This window comes from Corvus moneduloides, chromosome 3 (genome assembly GCF_009650955.1).
Source record: "Corvus moneduloides isolate bCorMon1 chromosome 3, bCorMon1.pri, whole genome shotgun sequence".
Lineage (NCBI taxonomy): Eukaryota > Metazoa > Chordata > Aves > Passeriformes > Corvidae > Corvus > Corvus moneduloides.
In genome coordinates, this window is record NC_045478.1 from 101,110,374 (window position 1) to 101,126,605 (window position 16,232).

General features: G+C 40.9%; 1 protein-coding gene across 7 annotated transcripts in view; it reads right to left on the bottom strand.

Annotated features, from left to right (window-relative positions):
* Positions 1–16,232, bottom strand: part of ESRRG (estrogen related receptor gamma) — a 374,879-nt gene that overhangs the window by 342,081 nt on the left and 16,566 nt on the right. The window lies entirely within an intron of this gene.

Sequence of the window (16,232 nt, forward strand, 5' to 3'; positions counted from 1 at the left end):
ATATTTTTATGGCATGGAATTACTGCAGAAATATGAAAGAGCTGCTCACATAAAACATATGTACCAGGAATAAAAAATAAAAGCAAAAATTTAAGTTACAGACAATTTTCAATAGGCCATTGTAATAGGCACAGTCCTTCTTTAACATCATTAGTTCTATGGAAAGTGCATGTTTTACACCTATTTATGGACTTTCAAAGACTGGTTTACAGCTATGTACCATGGGAGACACAGGCAAAGGATTTGCATCTCAGGGATTTGCAAAGTGTTCCAGCCCTGGGGATGCAACCATAACTCCAATGCTGGGACTTCATGGGCTGGGAACCTCCATTAACTCCCTCTGGCAATATACAAGCTGTTCCCTTATATCCACAGCTGATTTCTAACCACAACCAAATATTGCCTCCCCGAGAGTCCTCCGTTGTGGTATGTGATGATATATGATATACCTTCATATGCCCAGTTACCTGGATATGAATTCAATGCTGAAATCATTCTGGTATACCGTGAATGCTGTGGCTCAAAATATTCAATCTTACCATGGGATTCTTTGTGAGGAATAACAATTTTACCTGAAGTAAGAGTTATTTTTTATGAGAAGAACCAAAGCAGAACTCTGAAGCCCATTTTCCTTCTTTTCATGTGTCCTGTATTTACTTTAATTACCACTTCCTGAGGAAGACAGTGTCACTTTAAATGCACCCAAAGAAACAATTTTTCCATGCAGTTTCCCTATAGGAGCCAGGCAGGTTATCCTGAAAATGGATCACTTTATGCATACACCATATACTCTACTTCACCTAAAGATTCACACTGAAGAACTGGTCAGGCCCATGCAGGTTAGATAACTCTAAAAATATTCCATAAAGGTCTTCCTTTCTTATCAGGTGCATCTGAGAAATCTTGTCACTAACTTCATGGTCAGTCAAGACTTCTGATATTAAAGAGGTTTTTGCCCATTTTCAAGGCATTGGTGGGTAGTTGGATCTTTATCTACACTTGCACAGATCTTGCTTTTGAGCCTCCTCTAACTTTTTGGAAATATTTCTACATATTAACACTTAAGAAAGTGGGCACAGAGCAGACACGAGCAAACAGAAATAGAGGGAAACTGAAAACACTGGCATTTCTCTCAGTATATCAGTTGTGAAAGTGCTATTTCCAGATAGAATTCACCATAAAAAGAGAAGTTTCTAGTTAAGCAAGAAGTGGTATTAAATTCCACTTAAGTCTAATTTTTATGGTCATATTTGAATCATGAGCCATTTCTAAAATGTCGTGTATTTCTAACTCTGGTGAACTGGGACCCTGACAACACCGGCGCTTCTAAGCTGTGCTTGAAGCTATTTTCAAACATGGTAACAGCCTAATATGGTTACAACACAATTTATTAATTGCAGCTATACTTGCTAAGAAATTATGCTGTGCAGTATCTAAGTAACATCATAATTTTGGTAAGCCTACTTGTTTCAAAAGTAAAATTGTTTTTAAAAGCCTATTTGCTGCAGAAAGTGAATGCTTGTTAAAACTGTATATGTATGTATGTATAACTGATATGAGGCACAGCTGGTTTACAGAAGGAAAAACCTCATTCTTCAGACCCGTGCCTCATACTCCAAAAGCTTTATGTAATTATCTGTTTGTTTACTTATGAGCAATTGCTTCGGAGGAGCCCCCCAGTGAATGTTTGCTGTGTGCTCTGCAGAGGGGTCAAGCACAACATACAGACTGTGCTCTGCAGGTTTGCCTTCACACACACAAAGGTATTTAGGTGCCTAATTCCACTTATACCCACTCTCAGTGAAATTGATAGAGAGTAAGTGCCTCTGAGGATGTGATCTTTTGACATCAACGTGGATTCCCCAAATGGATCCAGGTCCGTGCTTTTACGGACACCAAAACAGCAGAAAATAAAAACATTCTGCTTTGTTGGCCTCCTTATCCTCTTCTATATTGGAGTTTCTCTAAGACCACGGTCCCTGGTAGAAGACATAACAGCCAAACAGGCTGGTCTAATTAACCAGAGTTTTTCACACTAATTAGGAACAACATGAGCATTAAGCAATCAATAGGACACCTTATGCCACTACTGCTTAAGTCTGCTTTGAATACTTCTGGTTCAGATGTACCCTTGAAGCATATTTGGAGGGTTCTTCCTGACATCCTCCTACGCAGCATCAATTTTTAGCAACAATAATCTTTCCCATTACACTGGAAATTGATAAGCAACATTGTTAACCTATGTGATGCAGCTGAAAGTCAGATGTAAAGTTCATATCGAGGAGCCAAAGGATTTTTTATTTTATTTTGGTAAAGTATTTTGATTACTTCTAATGTGATTGTACACTTGACCAATGAGTAACATAGTATGATATTTACCACACTGCAAACAAGTTGCATACAGACTTAACACACACATCCCACTCAGGAGCAAGGGGAACCATGCTCCACCAGTCACTGTACGCTCAGCAACTCAAACTCACTTCCAAATTCATATGAAATAACAATGCAATAATTTATTCAAAAGTCATTTAAAACTCTTTCTGAATAACTTCTTAAGGACAGCTGGCAGGAAAGTAATATGTCTTAAGTACAGATAAAAACAGAAAACCTGTAAAGCATCTTTTCCAATTGAGAGGCTCAACTGCTAAAATTAGTTCTTGGAATTTCTCCTTTGGGTGCCAGTTCAAACCTTGCTCCAAATGACCACTAACTAACAATCCTCTGGACTTTGAAATAATCCACAACTACTCAATATGATCTGTTTGCTGACTAGGTGCATGCAACCCCCTCACAAAACATCACATTCTCATATACTTATTTTAAAAAATGCACTTTTGTTCCAGTGTCCTGAAACTAACTGTACAAACACAAAGAACTCAGATGCCCTCTCAACCCCCACTGGAAGTGACAAGTGAGTCCTTCTAAAATTGCAGACACATACTGTCAAGTGCAGGTGTTTGTAAACAAGTTTGGAAATGTTTCTAATTATAAACCATCTGAGTTAAAATTAGAAGTCCAATCCGCTAGCCTTAAATAAAAGAACTTCCAAAAGTGTTCATCTAAATGACAGCAACTAGTGATGTTTCATTTATAACAAGAGCAGAGTTCCTGTGCCAAGCAGCACACTGCTCTTCACCGAACTTTCCACTATGAGTTACAGTACATTTCTTAAAAAAAAAAAAAAAAAAGGATTTGATAAGAATTTTAATTTGCTGTCATACTATGATACTGTGTATTTGAAAGTACAATCTAAAAATACCCTATTCACAGGTCTCCCGTGTTTCATATAATTATAAAGAAGGAAAAAAAATGTTCCCAAATCTTCTGAATCTGTCTTGGCTGACAACATCAAAGTTCAGCTTTTCTGCGGAGCTTCCCACGCTGACCTTCTGAGAACTCAAACCAAACTCTGCTTGAGGGAGCCTTACTCTTCTGGATGAAGTTCTCCTCAATAACCTCAACTACTGCAAAGCTTGGCTTGCCTGGCACCAAACTGCTGAGAGACAAAACTCGGAAGGGCAATCCCAGAGCTCTGGCTGATGGAGATCTCGGGATTCTGTCACTGAACTTGAGATGTCTCAGACTTGCCTTCACTACTCTGATGTGGAGGTCAGAAATGCTGCTCTAAGGAGCCACATGCTTCGACCAACACTTCAGACAGAGGCTGAGAAAAGGCAGATCCTGCAGCCCTCATACACCATTTACAATGCAGTATGATGAGATAGTGCAGACACACAGATGGACTTTAACTTTGCAGAAGTTTAGGGAGAAAACCGAGCTAAAGGAGAGGGAGATCTTTTAAGGGGAAAAGAAAAAAAAGATTAATTAATCTCATTATTTCTTAAAGGAAACATAACAGCACATTTGAGCATGTCAGAATAGCTTCAGCTGATTACAAGGGAGCGAACATGAAACAATTGCAGAGAGGCTCAACTATGGTCTTAATTCAAGAAAGGGGTAGTCTCTGGCTGCACTGTCCTGAAAAAAATGGAAAGGGACATGGATTAAACAGTGAGAACCTGCTCCAGGAACAAGGTGGGACTGGCCCTGCTCAGCAGATATCCCTCTGTTCCCAACCTACAGCACAGGCAGGGGCTGTGAGTGGCAGTGAAACAACAGCTCTTTGTCCCCTGCACAGCCATTCTCCTCCTCCTACTCCACTGGGATGTTACATGACAGAAGAAAAGCTCAAACCCATCCTCCTCAAGAACCAGGACAGAAAGTAAGTTGCCCATGTCTCATCACAGTCAGGGAGCTATTTCACATAATAACCATTATCCAACCTTTCCTTTTCCTTCCTTTCCTTTCCTTTTTAGCATTTGCTCCGTAAAAATAATAGTGTAAAAATATTTTTTTTCTGGAGATCCTTTTGAAATTCACTGCCTTCAACCAACATGACCATACCAGTTTAGTGCTGTAGCTGGCAAGTGTAGTGCTTTCAAAGCAGGAGTCTTGTAGGTGGCACTTCCTTTGCTGCAAGTCATAAAATAATGGAACTGCTTGGGTTGGAAGGGACCCTAATGATCATCTAGTTCCAACCCCACTCCAATGGGCAGGGACAGCTTCCACTAGACCAGGTTGCTCTAAGCACCATCCAACCCAGCCTTGAAAACTGCCAGGGCTGAAGCATCTAGTTTCTCTTGGCAACCTGTTGCAGTGTCTCACGACCCTCACAGTAAAGAATTTCTCCCTAATATCTCATCTAAACCTGCTCTTTGTCAGTCCAAAGCCATTTTCCCTTGTCCTATCATTATACCCTGCTAAAAAGTGTCTCCCCTCCTTCTTACAGGTGACTATAAAATCTCCTCAGGGCCTTCTTTTCTCCAGGCTGAACAACCCCAACTCTCTCAGCCTGTTTGCATAGGAGAAGGACTCCAGCCCTCTGAGCATCTTTGTGGCCTCCTCCAGACTCAGTCCACTGGGTCTACATTCTGCCATGCTGGGGACTCCATAGCTGGACACAACACTCCAGGTGGGGTCTCACCAGGGCACAGGAGAGGGGGAGAATCCCCTCCCTCAACCTGCTGGCCACTCAGCTTCTGTTGTAGCCCAGGATATGGTCGGCTTTCTGGGACGCAAGAGCACATTGATGGGTTTTATTGAGCTTCTCATCAACTAACCTGGAACTGCTTATCTCTTAAGCCATTCCCCACCTTTTTAAGCCATTTTAAGCCAATTCCTTTTTTTGGGGGGGGACATAAGTAAGGGATGGAGAAGCCACTTTGGTGAAGGGACCACAGTAAAGAGTGATGGTGCATCTCATCTGCAGCTGGTGGCTTCTACCCCTCTTTTCCCCCTCATTTCCTAGGCTTGGGTACCTCATCCTCCCCTTTCCCGGCTGGTGCTGTGAGAGCTCCCTCTCCTGTTCCAGTTTAACCAATGTTAGACCCTGTTGTACTGGAAGCGTGGCCTGAGTGAACAGAGCAGGTTCTAAAAGAGTCTCAGTGAACTAGGTTTCCTGCCAGAAACTGGCACCAAAATTAATTCCCTGAGGGGGTATAACTATAAACTTCCGACTAAAACCTATGAAAATTTACTTCTTTATTGAACACAGATATGTATTCACATGCCCAAATTTGTATACATGCTATGGATATTGTGTATACACAATATATACACATATATACCCACACATGTATGTGCACACACACACGTAGCATTGCAAATCTTTAGTGCTACTAACCTCATTGCTATTTTAATTCAAAGCAAGGATAAAAAACATTAGTTTCTACAAGCCCATCTAAACTTCTGAATGTACCTGTACTGGGTTAACCTAGAAAAACATTTTTTCCTAATTGAGTATATATTGGACCTGTGTTTGCAAGTCTAAAAAACCCAGGCTTTTCACCGGGTATATAAATATTTTAGTTAACAATAAGTATGTATTTAGGAGATTCTGCATCAAAGTCTAGATCAGATAGGGCAATTAACCCATTGCAGTTTTTCTAATATATTAGATGAAAGAAAATACATTTAGGAAACGCATAATCAGACTTAAATTAAGCATTTGAGTGGTAAAATAATCTCAGATAGCGCTTTATTTCTAATATTTTCTGCATGCTCAAAATGAAAGCATGAAGAGCAGTGCAATTGCATATATCTTCTACCAAAAATAGCTGGAAAATACTAAAGAAGAGTGCCTGCTGGGTTGGTTATAAAAGTAAAGTATAATCCATTAACTGCTAATTAGAAGCATCAGAAGCAGGCTTTGCTGCAATAAGAGCTGGCCCCTAAGTAGATGTTTCTGTAACCATTTAAAGGCACAGGGTTTCTCCAGTTGCTGAGAATGGAGCTTGGATGGTTTCAGCATAAAGGCCATGTGAAAAGAGACTATGGCACTTGGCCATGTTACCCAGCTGTTTTCTAAATATGATGACAGGTGCCATTTTTTCCATTTGATCGTGGAACGTAATACATCTTCAAACAAATTTTCCCCAACTAGTCTGGTGCAGTTACATTTCACAGATCCAAATGTAAGAATGTTTGCTTTTTTTCTCTGACAGACACATATTGCAGAGTCTTTGGCAGATATTTCATTATTGGCCTTTTTCTCAAAGCTGATTTTTTGGTTTATGTATTATTTTGCTTTTTACTGCTGTTATAGGAGGGAAAGAATAAGCACTTGGGCAAAGGATTTAATTCTGAAGGAATTAAAAAAGGGAGAGAGCTACTATTTATAATTAGACAATAAAATTGACTTAAACAAGGAAGGATTCTCTTCCTCTCTTTCACTACTTCCTAAAGGATGGGAAGTATTGCCATAATTTCTCCTCTTCTTTATCTGACTAGCTACCTGGTCAAACTGAGCTCCTTTCCTATCACTCAAAGGCCAAACAGGTCTTTTGATCCATTTGCCTATGAAAAGGTCTTAAGGGGTCAGGACAAAAAAAGGCAAAGCCAGAAGAACTCCCAGTACTCCAGCTCCCTGCAGAAGTATCCAAGACACAGAAAGCAGCAATTATGGACATGAGTAACAAAGACATGACGCCTTGAAATGGACCACAGGCTCTAAACTCCAGCCATGCTGCATGTGGAGCCAAAGGGAGCTCAGCTTCCTCCAGGGCTGGAGTGGCCTCGAGCAGTGCAAGAGGACAGCATACAAGTCAGGCTGCACAACTCAAAAAATCAGGAAAAAACCAAGCAGATAACTAACTTCCCATGTTAAAAAAGGGACGTAGCTAGCACAAAGGAAAATAGTTCAGTTCAATGTTTTGGGCTTTTTATCTCCATGGATCGATCAGCAAGTAAACATAGGAAGAAAATTTGTGTGGGGCAGGAAATGAGGGCATTTAGCTTTTTTCTTTCTGCCCTATTTTCATCTTCAACACAGAAGAAACTTGTTTCTTTCTTTTAAAGTGGTGAAATAGGGGCATCCATTAAGAAAAATTAATATGGTAATGAATCATTTTTGATTGTGAAACATCTAAGAAACAATAAAACTGAGATTACAGTAGAAACAATAAAATCAAATTTAGTTTAAACCAATGTCATAAATATTTGTTAAACCTGGTAGAAGCTCTTACCAGGCAGATGAGTATATCTGTTTTCGTTCTGTATGTAAGAAAACAACTGTAAAATGCCCCAAAGCCATGGAGGGAGTCAGTGTCAAAGACATGATTAGTAGTTCAGAAGTTATCTGATTCGGGTCACATGGTGTTCCAAAAACCATACCTAAATATAGCATGCAAGAGATCCGCACAAAGAGCAATCCCATGATGGGAGCACACTAAACTCTCCACAAAATTAATTAGGGTTATTTTGAGGCAACCAAAGGAAAGCAAGGGGGGGGGGGGGGGGGGGGGGAGGAAATCAATCATTGCCCTGCCCAGTTCTGCAAGAGCAGATGTCCCTGGTATGGACAAGACCCAGTTTGCAGCCTAGGCACTCAGGGAGATGGTTCCAGTGGAGAACCCCACGCGGCACCAGTGTGGAAGGTGGGTGGGGAGCACAGTGTGGCTGTATTAAGGAATACAGCTCACTGGGGAGGAGGATGACCCTGTCAGCAAGGGGACCAGCAGGAAGCCAGTACTTGGGTTCTTCTGTTGCTGTTAACAGCATCCTTCTAACACAGAAACAAAACAACCTTTTTGGAAAGGGAAGGTCCATATAAACAATACCCTTGGCACAAACCAAGACTCTGGGAAAAAACTAATGCTTCCCAAGGCAGAATGGAAAGAAAATAACCTGTTGGAAGTTGTTACCGCTGAAATCCTCCATTAGGATTGCCCCTTGACAAGGAGGAGGTTTTTCTCATGAAACAGTCTAAAGAGCTACTTCTAACAGCCTTCCCTATGTTTAGGCATAAGAAGCAACCTCACGGAAAAGTGTGCAGATCCTCAAAAGGCAGCGGGAGCGGGAGAAAGGGAGGAGTGTTCCTCAGGTCTTTTGAGTTTCTTTTGGTCCCTCTCTGTTAAGTGGCCATGCTATTTCCTATGTTTCCTGAACACTGAATTACCATGTGGCTTCTGACCTCTGCTGACCTACAAGCTGATTTCAGCCAGCTGGCCTAGCTCACAACTTCCCTATAAAATCTATTTCTAAAAACTAAAAAATTCTGCTGGCGAATGCCATGGCAAAGGTTTTAGGATGACCACAATCAGCAATTTACTTTGGCATCACCTTTGTTCCTAAATACCAGGAGGAACACCATTCTTTTCTCAAGCACTAGAACATGCAGGACGCACTGATGTTACCTTGAAGACCCGGCCAAAGCCAAAGCAGGGGCTATGGAGAGCAGGACAAAGTGCAGGACAAAGCTGAGAAGAGGCAGAGTTGTGAGGAGTGCTGCTGTCAGCAGGTAGAAACCAGGCTCTTGAGCCCAGACCACGGAGCAGGTGCTCCAGAAGGCAGGTAACAAAACAGAGTGAGCGTGGGACACAAACTGCAAATTTCGGCTCCAACGCTTCAGGCCATTAGCAGGTGCTTCAGGCAGTCATCCAAATCAAAGTAAGAAAGTGGAAAGAGCCAAATGCTGGTTAAAGAGGTTTGCTAACGTGAAAATCCCAACACGGGCAGATAAAACGTTTCCCCATTGTGGGAGCAGGCTAGTAAGAAAAAAAGAAACAAAAAGCATATGCAATTTTTATAAAAACGGCTGTGTTGGGGATTTTACTATCCTGTACTCAAGCCCCGAGATGCAAATGTTGGCTGGGATGCTGAGATCAGCAGTTATATGTCCTCAGGTGGTTAGAGACAAGACAGAAAAGAGCTGGCATTTGGGGAAAATAGAGGGCCCATTTGATAACACTTCACTTGAGCGTAAGAGGGTTTCCCCTGTGGGTATTGTCCCAAAGAAAGCTCCAGGCAAGTTTAGAATGGTTCATTACTTGTCACATCTAGAAGGTGAGTCAGTTAATGATTACACTGACTCCCTTTTGACTTCAGCTTCACGTGTTTTCAATCTGAGAACTGTGCTCTCATCAAGTCAAATACCACTCACCACAAAAAGAAATATGGAGGGTATCTGCTTTTCAGATGCTCACGGCACACTGTAGTTATTTTATTTGTCAGGATTTTTCTGGCGCTTTGCAAACCACATTTTTGGTAGCTAATACATAGAGTTTGCAACCCATGTTCAGGGGGTGTCACTTTTCTGTAACAACATCCAGTTCAGAGACCTGGCACTTGCTTTGTTAGGATTATATAGTCTCCAAAGGGTCCAATATTGGGGCCTTGAAAGGATCCTTATAAAAGCTGAATATCTACTTCTTCAAGTGTTAATTCCCCAAGGTCTCCTCAACCTGGAACAACACTACCTGGCTTAATTTACCTTACACAGACATAAGAAATAGAACTGGCTACTCCAAGCAGTTGTTGGTGCAGGCTAATTATATTGGCCAATGATAGTATATTTAAATCAGACGGTCACTTGAACATTATTGACAAAGTTCTCCTCACTGAGGCTTGCATCCCTTGCCAGAGGCTAGCAGGCTTGACAGAAGGAGAGAAACAAATTCCTTTTATCAGAGTAACATGAGTCAGTATGTGGAAAGATACTTCCATCTGCTCTGTGTTTCTGGTGACATGACATTACCGTACAATTTGGTATACGTTTATAACAGAATAGATAAAACAAGATGGCTCAGCTACTATCGGTTTTGTTCCACATGCATGGGGAGTTCTCTCAAGCCATTTTCTATAGGAGTGGCTAAGACTCACAATGGAAATTCTGAGGGAAAAAACATGCTGTTGTTTATTTCAGAGTGAATGGCACAGACAGACAACTACGGTGCACTTCCAAAAAAGAAACAAATTCTCTTTCTCAAATTGCTCTCCAAGGAGATGCATTTGGTCAGGTACAGGAATCGCCAAAGGAAGCTGCTGCATCCAGCAACTTGCAGACACACACAACCTACTAAACACAACCCATGAGCAGAGTGGCCTGTGCTGTTTCTGCATTAATTTTGTGTCCCTGTAGGTTACCAGATCCCTGGGACTTTCATGGTCTGTGGGCAGCAAATCGGCTGAGCCAAAAGAGAAGGTTCCACCTGACTAGGCCAGGAGGAGCTATATTAAGCTTGTCTCAGCTGGAGGTCATTCTGCATATTTTGAAGGCTACTTTCTTGGTAGTTGGTCAAGCAACCAGTGACCAGAAATTAAGAACCTAATCTGTATAACATCCATAATCCACAGAACACTTCTGAAGTCCAGACCCTATGTGTATAAAGTTCTTAATTTCCAAAATGTTTGACCAAAGCCATTTCTCTCAAGGCCAAGCAGGCTCTTGGGTTTGTTAAGCAGTTGCTTCATGTCTCATTTCTAGTAGGCTGCTGGTAGCCCTGCAGCCAAGAATTCATTTTCACAATTCCAAAACATTTTTTGATACTTCCTGACCAAATGGCTTTGCAGCAGAAATCGGTTTCTGCCACCATCTGCTGTTCCATAGTTCAGAAGGGCTAACATTTTCCTTCAAGAGGGAAAAAGTTGGAGAGAATGCATGGCCAGTACAAATGCTTTTCCTTACTGTCACTTTATAGGAAAGGCTTGGCCTATTTCTCAGCAGCTGTGAAATTGTCATCAGCAGGATTCTTTACAAAGCTTGGTGGCATATGGAATATATTGCTCACTTCTTAATACTGTAAAAACAACCTTGCTGCCTATCTGAGCTAGGCAAAGAAAGCAGGTGCTTGATAAAAAAAATCCATCATGCATCAAGCTTCTATGGACTTTATAGAAACTCTAGACAAGGATATTTTGGAGACAATTATGAGTTTGAATTAACTAAATAATATTTTACAGAAGCTCCTAGGCTTCACAGGCAGGACAGTCCCTTAAAAATGAGCAGGTGAAATCACTATGCCACAGGATAACATCATATTCTGCCATTCACAAAGGCAGCACTAACATTCCACACTGAAGGGAAGTGTCATCCCCCCCTCTGTATGGTATTAAAAACTGCTGCAAGAGTCCCATCTCCATTTCTGGTGTGGTAAGAGATTATTTATTTAACATCAGTTTTAGACCATCTCTTTTTTTCACAGATTGGCCTTATTTTTACAGCTTCTTAACCAAGAAGCAAATTAAACAAAATAATAACAATAATAAGAATAATGTAATAAATCCATGGCATTCTGGTAACCATACACACTGAATTGCAAACACAGGGCTAGAATTGCAGGAGTTTAGGTTCTCACTACAGAAGACACACAAAGAACAAAGGGTAAATGAGCTTGTTGAATATGCTGGTCTTTAAAGCACAAAGTAGTCAAGAGCATTTTCATACACAGTCAGAAATGAACGTAAGATGAAGTACCAGGAAAGGGATTATGATGTGATGCAGTTACGTGCCCACTGCTGTGTACTGCCCAGTGAATGTCCACTCAGCCATCCCTGCACATACACACGCAGATACATTCACGGTCATCGGTGCCCTGCTGCACCTAGAACGGCCCCAGCAGGTGAAACCAAAGGGCCACTTAGGCTGACAGGCTTGTTTGGACCAGTGGGAAACAGCAGATGCTTAGTGAAGGTCATGGAGCAGGCATATAGTGACAATTCCCCAGACTACTCTTCCCAACATCCATCTATTTGCGGCTCAGAGACTTCCTTTAACACAATACATACAATTTTTCCAGATTAGTGATCTGCTTTTAGAAATCCTCACTTGCTGTTACAGATGATTATTCAGAGCAAGGTTCTCCAGCTACATTGCATGTTTCTTGTACTAAGTGAGCTATTACATACTGATATGGAAAAATCCAGCCTGCTGCCCTCATCCCAGAGGGAAGGGCAAACTGAGTATTTGGGCAGCCCGTGCTGCCTGAGCTGCTGTACAGGTCTTCTGTGCATGATCCAGAGGGAAAAGGGGTCTGCTGCAGCCATGGCATTGCACAGCAGGAAAGGTCCCTGTGTGATGGTGGAAGTTTGGAACTCCTGCCCTAGAGGTTATGATTTTGAGCTGCACATACACTATTAAAGCCATAAATACAGATCTGTCATCAATGGAGCTCTGAAGTTACTCTTTGATCTCCTGTCACTGTTTAGATAAGCAGCCTTTTAGCAAAATAGGATAGGGAGCACATTGCTGGACACTGAAGAAGTACCAGCTACATGGACAATCACGGGACAGCATGCACCTGTCACTTCCTCACAGTAACACACCAAGAGGGTCATCACTCTTCCAGAGGCATCCAAAAAACCAGTTCTTGTTCACAGTTCAATATGTTTGCTATTTATGCACCTCCTCATTGCACACGTAGCTACTCTATTCTTTACCACCCAACAAAATGTGATTAAGTCAGAAAAGAAGAGGCCAAAGGAAAGTGCAGTGTGCAAGAACAAAAGACTCTCCTGGCACTTTCACACTCTATTCATGCAATACACAAACCAAAAATAACACAGACCAAAGCCTACTGTCTAACTAAGCAGGCTTAAATAATATTTAGCTCTTTCTATCACCCAGAAATCTCAAAATACTTTACAAGAGTGTGCAGACTTTCCAGAATGCAAGCTACTCCTAGGGACTTGCTCTTTCCATTAGACTGCATCACTACCTCCAAGTATGAGCACAGTTCTCTTGCAGCTGATATGGTAAGATGCATATGTGCATTAAAGGAATAGTTTTTACTTAATTTCCTATGCACTGATTGCTTTTAATACATTGTTTCAGACATTCTGTGTATAAAAGTAACAGCTTACCACACACCTATGTTACTGTGATACTACATGTGCAAGTAATACTTCATGCAAAATGCAGTCCTCCTTTCAGTTACAGTAGGAATGTAATCAATAATCAAGCTATAAATGCCTCCTGTCAAAACCTTGATTCAAGGAAAAAGTAGGTTTAACAATCATTAAAAAAAAAAAAAAATGATAGAGGAAACAAAACCATGAAGAGATGAAGAGTTTGGTAGAAATAGGGAAAAGTCAATGCTTTACTCCAAAAGAGACAAGCTTGCAGAAATTATCACAGAAGGAGTGTTTAGTAACAAAATTCAAATGCCAACACAGAGCAGAAATACTTGGAAAGCTCAAAGTCTTACTTTCAGCATGACCTGTCAAAATCAGCATGGAGAGCAAAGGGAGTCAATAAAACATTCCCATGTTCACCTGCACTCTCAAATCAGAAAGCTTCTGTCAACAACTTCTGGTCTTTGCTACAAAAGTGGGAATCCATGGTAACACCTCAAAAGGCTGAGGATAGATTTCAGATTTACACCTATGAAACCACACTGATGATTTCTAAGTATTTGTTGAACAAATTATATTTTGCATACATCAATGCCTATGGGGTTCTGAACAAGGGCTGTAACTAATATAAACAGCATATGAAAACAAACACTTGTCGAAGTTTTTTTTTTTTATTTGGTTGGGGTTTTTTAAGGTTTGCAATGAAAATAGTATTGTTCAGACTAAAAAAAAAAAAAAAAAAAAAGCCAAAGAAAAGGAAAAAAAATCTACCAAAATTTGATCTCCATTCCCTCCAGTTAGAACTGTTGGTGTTTGTGTAAACTCAGCTCAGGCAAGACATAAATAGCATCTTTTTAAGCTAATGATTTTCACCACAGGCCATCTAAAACAGGTGTTAGGAGTGGCCCTGAAACAGATCCCATCTGTGTTCACCTAAGTTAGTTTATTTTTGTTTTGCTCCAGTTTAATGTATGTATACATCCTGTGTTTTCAGCTTGTCTTTTCAGCCCACTCCCATCCTCCGCACTCCCAATCTGTCAGCCAGACTCCAGGGACAGGAATTAAAAATGACCACGTTTAAAAACTGTACCTCCCCATATAACAGACTTTACAGAAGCAGAAAGACTAAAAGGCTGAAAAGTTCCCCACGGTCTTTGCCTATTAAATCCCACAGCTTGCCAACAGCAGGCCACATTTTAGTGTCACAGAACAGGGCACCAGCTTGCGTTTCTGTGTGATGGAAGAGCTGGGGTACTCCCGTCTCTTCACATTTCACATCACACTGTTTGTGGAGAAAGTTGACAACACTGGGATGTTCAAAAACACCCTGTACTATTACACAGAGGAAGCAAGATGCTTGCTGAGAAATAGTGCTGACACCAGAATACGGTTGATTCAGCATTAACAAAAGTTAATTTTTGGTTGGTTCAGGCAGTATTTGATTAAAATACAATTAAATCCTCATCAGACTTGCTTAAAAACCATTTTACACCCATCCCATCGGTCTGCATCATTCTCCATCTCACAATATTTTCCACCATTAAAGAGGTGGAAAGAGGTAAGTTTCTGCTCATCAGATGAGCAAAGAGGTAGGCAAAGTCCTTGAAAAGACTAATGCAAGAAAGTAGAAGGAAGGATTCAGTCAACTGGCAACCAAACAGAAGCCTTCTGATATTTCCCACTGAGAAGTAACAGGATCTGGGCTATAGATATGTTTGTCAAACATATCTATAGCAGGGATAATTAAGTTAGTGCAGCAAACTAGGTGCATGCTTTGAAGTGTTCATGCAGTTGCTATACTGACTTTTCTTTCACCTGGTAGGTTAAGCTCACCATCTCCTCACACTTATTTGCAGACTCATGACCTACCCTCTGTCCTCATTATCACTTCGTTTCTGATAGCTGAACATCTTGGAAATTATATTCAAAGGTTTTGTTATAAATAAAGGAGACTAACAGAAGCCTAAATACAGACTTCTATCACCGAGGAATAACTGCCTGGAATTTCTTATGGCTCCTTTCTGCCAAGGAGTTCACATAATTTTACAAACAAACAAATACTCTTCTAAGATAGGTATTGCTATTTTTTCCTTTTTCAAGGCCTCTTATGATTAGCATCCAAAACCTTGATACTCAGTTTCCTGTAACTAGAAAAAAATGGGGAACCAACAACATTCTTGCCCTCCTTTGCAAAAAGCCCCATGGATGTTTCAATTTCTATACTGGTATCACTCAGAATAACAGGGTCAAAATATAAAACAGAAAGCTTTAAACCCCCTGTCTTTGGCAGTAATTTTTTATTCCACAGTATTACCAGCAGTGATACCTCTCCTGTAAAGACCAAAACTAACGCAACAGTTAGGATTCTGCTGGGGTTTCTGTCACTCGCAACAGCAGCACCCAAACATGCAGAACCTACAATGATATCCAGACTGATTCCCAGTGATCTCAGTGAAGCCAAGACATTATCCTGTATGCTTTTCCGTACACCTGGGAGTGATTTCATATGCAAAGATCTTCACTTACCTACATCCTTCTACAAATCAGAGTTCTCCAATGTCTGTTCTTCACCCACCTCAATAGGGGCCTATCGACAGTCTCCACTTTTCTACACTAGGTTTCTAAGGCAAAAAAATATTATTACCCTGCTCACACAAGACAGGTCCAAGACAGTGGCTTGTAGCCCAACAGACTGGATCAGGACATGCACTCCTGAATTTCACTCTCTCAGAAGTAACTGGCATTTACTTCTGAGCAAGAGACACAATTATGATAAAGACAGCATATGCCCTTGTGCCTCCTCTGTTATACAGTTTCTACTTATTTTGTCAGATATATGCATTTTGGGTATTTATGGACCTGAGAAATCCCAGATCAGACATGAGCATCGTTGACAGGGCAAAACACTTCTCTAACTGTCCTTGTAGTGTCCATCCTGTGGGAACATATGGCTTTCGTTTTCCAATAACATCAGACAGATCCATTTTAACCTATTCATTTGGCAAAAAAAGAAAAAACCCTCTCTTGCTGCATTGGGTTGTTGCACCTTTGCCTTTATTTCCAAGTTATTCCTTACTTAGGATTATTGTCCCCAGTATTTT